Source organism: Triticum aestivum, chromosome 6B (genome assembly GCF_018294505.1).
Source record: "Triticum aestivum cultivar Chinese Spring chromosome 6B, IWGSC CS RefSeq v2.1, whole genome shotgun sequence".
NCBI lineage: Eukaryota > Viridiplantae > Streptophyta > Magnoliopsida > Poales > Poaceae > Triticum > Triticum aestivum.
The window spans coordinates 377149668-377155148 of record NC_057810.1 but is presented as its reverse complement, the minus strand read 5'-3'; positions in this window follow the sequence as shown (position 1 = coordinate 377155148).

Sequence of the window (5481 nt, the reverse complement as noted above, 5' to 3'; positions counted from 1 at the left end):
ATAACATATCGCATCTCCGGAAAAGGCAATAGTCGGAGTTACGAATATGGAAAGTTGCATCCGGGGCGTTACACTAGCCTACTAATATGCTCCTGGCAGTTCTAGTTGTGATGCAAGATCCAGAGGTGGCAGCTTTTTGAATAAAAATGCCTACCTTTTAAGAAACTGACATGCTATTCTGAAGAAAATGCCGTGCGAATCTGAAGAAACTCCCAGCAAAAACGTTCGCAAATGCCTTATCTCCTAACGAACGTTCATCATCTATTGCGATCCTACAGGTCCACTATCCGACGACTCGATCCTACATGAGTAACCAGCGGATCACACACGTAGCTCATCTGGATGAATCGAGTGCACTCGTTTGGCTGTCATGCCAATATGAGACCCAACACGGATGGGACACACCACTGACGGAACGGGACGACACAATCATAATTTCAGTTTTTCATTTTTTTCCACGGCAAGCTGATGTGCTAAGCCAAGCTTGCTTATGCATTGAATTTCGATGACCGCGATGGCTGTCACGATTCCTGCGACACACTGGTTCACCTACCTTCCGCCTATAATTACTGGTTCCCCGCATTCTCCTGTGGCACCATCACCCAACAAGCCCTATCCGCATAAGCCCCCACCATCCCGACGTCACTCGCCACTTGCCCTCGCTCTCGCCACGTCCGTCATGCCCTCGCCCATCCGCAATAGGCGACGCCGAAGGCGGTCACTGCCAGAACTAGTGTTCGGTTTTTCACAAGAAGGCAGAAGGATGGAGGAGGCATTCTATCGGTCTTTAGATGTCAATGTAGAGTATGATGACTTGTTGGAGTGCGACCGCCTGGCGAAAGAGCAGCGTATCGCCAATTTGCGCTGTCACCAAGGCATGGAGCAGTAGCACACCGACGCTCTAAGTCACGAGTAGAGCGCCCAAAACTGGCCCGACTACATGGAGGCCGGTGCCCGACAAATAGCCCTAGAGGCTGTCGGGCACGCATGCATTCGCGACGCCAAATGTTACTAGCAGCTCGTCAAGTGGGTTTCCCGCTTAGAAGCAGAAGCTTCAGTGGACCATGTCGGCATGGAAAGGGCCAACACACATGAGCAACGTGCCCTATCGCACGTCTGACAAGTTCGATGTGATGAGGAAGACGTCGGTGCTGGCGTTTAGCGTGTACCACAGATGGCGGCGGCATCGTCTAGTTAGCTAAGAGTAGGTTAGTACTTGCACACTACTAGCGTATTAGTTGGAGTACATAGTTAACTTGGCTATGATGGTTGTCAACATGGAAGTTCACTACTCTATATCTGGACTAGACCAGTTACTTTGCTCTGAATGTTGAACTTTTCGTTTCAACGTATGGAATGGGCTGTTATTTTTTTAAATGGGAAGCATTTGTCCGCCATGGGTTTAGAGGCTGACTTATGGGCCTACTAGGTTGACGCGTACACAATCAGGAGATGATTATACATGGAGAGGATGACAACAGGGATCCGCCAGGGTCATGGCAGTACGCAAACAAGTGCCACATTATTTCAAGCAAAACATTGGTCCTCCAAATGAATTTCTGACATCTAGGTCCCATGCCATAGTCAACATAGTAAATAAACTAGCGAATTGCACAACGAGCGGCTGACACCAGGGACCCAGCAGCTCGCCAATTCTTTTTGTTTTTGAGACGGAGCAGGGTGTCAACTAAGCTGTCCATGGCACTCTGACCTATATATCCAGCATTTTATTTTATGTTTACCAGAAGACCAGCGGAGTAGTTTTTTTCTTAAAATGACTAGCCTAGTTTTTTGTTCTTTTGCAGAATACCGAACTGAGGCCTACTTTCCATTATCAGCCCGGCTGGGCTGCAAATCTTTCAAGACAAGGAGAGTTTCATTCGGCTCGCCTAGAAAATGGGTTATTGGTAACGAGAAATGTGATGTACATTTTTGAAACACAGCAAACCGACAATAAGTTTCAAATTTCTTTTTTCATTTTGACATTTTAAATTCCATTCATTTTTATGCGTGGACAATTATTTGGATTTTATATTGATATAAAATTAGTTTTCTAATTAGTTTGAATGTGACTTGAAATTTCGGGATTAAAAATAGTTCGAACCGCACCAAAATATGTAAAATTTCATTGAATTTTTTAACCGTGGCCACAATATCTGTTGTAATGCTACCAAAAAGAATATGGGCTCAAACAATCCTTAAGAATTAGCAAATGGGTTGTAAATTATTAGAAATAATGGCAGATGGGTTATATGTTGTTTCCCACAGATTTGAGGCTGACTTGTGTGCCTACTATAGGTTGGCGCGTATGCTTTCCTAAAAAACGGTTGACGTGTTCGGAAGGCTGTGCCAACTTAGTCAACACAAGATAGCAATGACTCTTGGATGTCCATCAAACGACCGTCGTGCTTCTTCAATCTCTGATTTTCCTACTCCAGCCACCCAAGCCAGCGCTGGCGGGACTGCCTGCTCTGTCATCATGTGGTCGGTTGTGCTGCGGCGCAGGCCTCACCGGCCGACCCTACTACAATAGTTGGCCGGGCCATCCCTCTACCCACCCACACCTCCTGTTATTTTCTGACGACGCCAGCCTCACCCGACAGTAGAACCACACACAACCCTCATAGTCCCCATAGTGTGGGCATCCACTATTGTAGCTTCACCGGCTCTAGGTCGTTCCCTTCCTAGGCATCACCATCGTGCACCACGTAGATACCCGCGGCGTGGCGTGGTCAACATGATCAACAAACAACAGCCATCGGAAGAGGGATCTAAGTGGATATCCTGATAGTAGGGACCCAGATGGTCCATGGCGCACGCAAGCAAGTGTCACCTTATTACATGAAAAAATGAACCCCCTGATAGCTAGGACCCACTAGCTATATCTTCGAACGCAAGGAAGTGCCTCCTTATTAAGAAAAAAATAACGGCTGCTCCCCTTGACAACTGGGGCTCATCATATTTCGAGCCTGACTTGTGGCCGTACTCAGTTGACGTGTATGCAGGGCTTTGTCGACTTAGTCAGCAAATGATTCTATCAGCAGTGACCGTTGGATGTTAATCCAACGGTTGTTCTGCTTCTTCAACCTCTGATTTTCTTGATGCAGCCGCCCAAACCAGCTCGGCGGGACCATGTGCTCCTACCTCCTGTGGCCGGCTGTGCTGCCGCCAGGCCTCACCGCCCCCTCCTACTCCAACCACTGTCCAGGCCATCCCTGTACTCACCCACAACCACTGTTATTCCATAGTGACGGTAGCCTTACACCACAGCCGAACCAGTCAACCCTCATACTCCTCATCGTGTGGGCATCCACTACCGTGTCTTCCCCTGCTCCACGTCGTTCCCTTCCTAGGCCTCACTGTCGTCCACCGCCATGGTGCTCTCGGGGAAGCGTGGTCAACGTGGTCAACGAATGACATCCATTGAAAGACGACTATACACGGTGACGCTGAGAGCTGGACCAACCAGCTACATCTTTGGACGCAAGGAAGTGCCTCCATATTATGAGCAAAAAGAATGATTCCTCCCACTGATAGCTTGGACCCACCAGCTATATCTTTACACACAAAGAAGTGCCTCATTATCCTGCCTGACAACCGAGACCCACCAAGTAGAAGCGTACGTAGTGTTGTTTGTCTGGTTGCCAAACATACATACTGGCCGTCGGTGTGTCTACAACGATGAACCGTGGCCGAGCAAGCAGCGGCACATGTCGTAGTACAGTCCAGCCCCTATGTAGTAGTTAATGCAATCCCGTCTAAATGGAGTACACATAGATACCTCTACTCTCCAAAAACTATGGGCATGAACATTCATACGGGCGGGGTCTCGAGCGCGTACTCACGCATACGTACCGCATGGACTCGTGTACATGGAGATGGCTGCAATGGCATCGTGTTAATCGGCAGCTAACCGGCTAGGTCGGAACGAAGAAACAATGTCGTGTTCATCAGGAGGCAACGGAACGAGTCCTATTCTTCGGGAGCCAACCGGCTTGGATGTAACACCCGAAACAGGGTCTGGCGTACCGCAAAACGGAGGAAAATGGTGTCCTATTCATCCAACCTCGCCACCAGGAACCATTCATCCAACCCCACCACCGGGGTTTTGTTCATTGAAAAGGGTCTGGCGTACCGCAGTCGGAGGAAACGGATTTCTGTTCGAGCTCCTACAGTCGAAAAGCGGTCCTGTTGATCGGGAGGGGTGTGGCGTACCACAAAACAAAGGAAACACACTTGTGTTGGAGCTCCTATGTTCAAAACGGGGTCCTGCTTATCGGGAGGGCTATGGCATACCACAAAACGGGACTCCACGGGCTACAGTTCATCCACCGCCGACTTCCTCCAGCCTCCACGGGCTACTGTTCATCCACCATCGACTTCCTCCTGGCTCCACCAGCTACTGTTCATCCAGCCTCCACTGGCTACTATTCAACCAGCCCTCAAAGGGTCCTGTTCATCCACCCCCAACCGACTCGTGTGTGTGGTAGCCTCCTCGATCGGGGTTTTGTTCATCCAGCCGCAACAGCCTCTACTACCACATGGTCCTGTTCATCCAACCCCCACCGGGAACTGTTCATCAAACCCCCAAAAATGGTCACTGTTCATCAAGAGGCAAGTTCGACTGGCTTTAGTTAGCAGCAATAGCGAAGGAATCACTCAGTTTCAATTAACAGCCAAGGAATCGATCACTCGGGTCCAGTAATGTATCTAGTGCTATTGCTCGAGTCCAGTAAACGAACTCGTCACTCGGGTTTAGTTAGAGCACAACTCCTCACCCCCGATCACCTACCGTAACTAAGAAATCCCCGATATTTTCCTCGCCCTCACTTCTACCATCATTTTTTCCGTCATGGATGGCCCAAAGAATGTCATGCAGGTGCATCCCCGGCCCGCCCAGGATGAAAAGCCAATTTTCTATCATGATTTTTTGTGATAGAAGTAGGAGCCCACCACATCTATTATGATACATGGTTTTGTCACAATTATCGTCATACAAGTGTCATAACCATGACACAAAAATATTTCTTTTGGGCCAAATTGTCATGGATGTGTCTTTTTTTGTAGTGCCATGTGTAATCCTACTATCCATGGTGTCTATATAAACTAGAGGTTTAGTACGTAGAGGCTAGAAGAAGAACCATCATCCTACTCACCTAGGGTTTAGTTCATTTGATCTCATGGTAGATCGACTCCATAATCGTCCTATACACTTCAATATAATCAAGAAGGACTTAGGGTTTCAAGTCTTCGAGAGGGTCCGAACCTGGGTAAACATCATCTCCTTCGTCCACTGTTCCCCATTCATCGAAGATCCATAGCTCGGGACTCCCTACCCTGAGATCCGCCGGTATTAACACCAACATTGGTGCTTTCATTGAGAATTCCATTGTTGGATCGTCGAAGGACCAATAGCTTGCCTAGTCATCAACGACGACATCCACACCTGGTACACCTTGTTGCGACTATCGAGGACTTGGC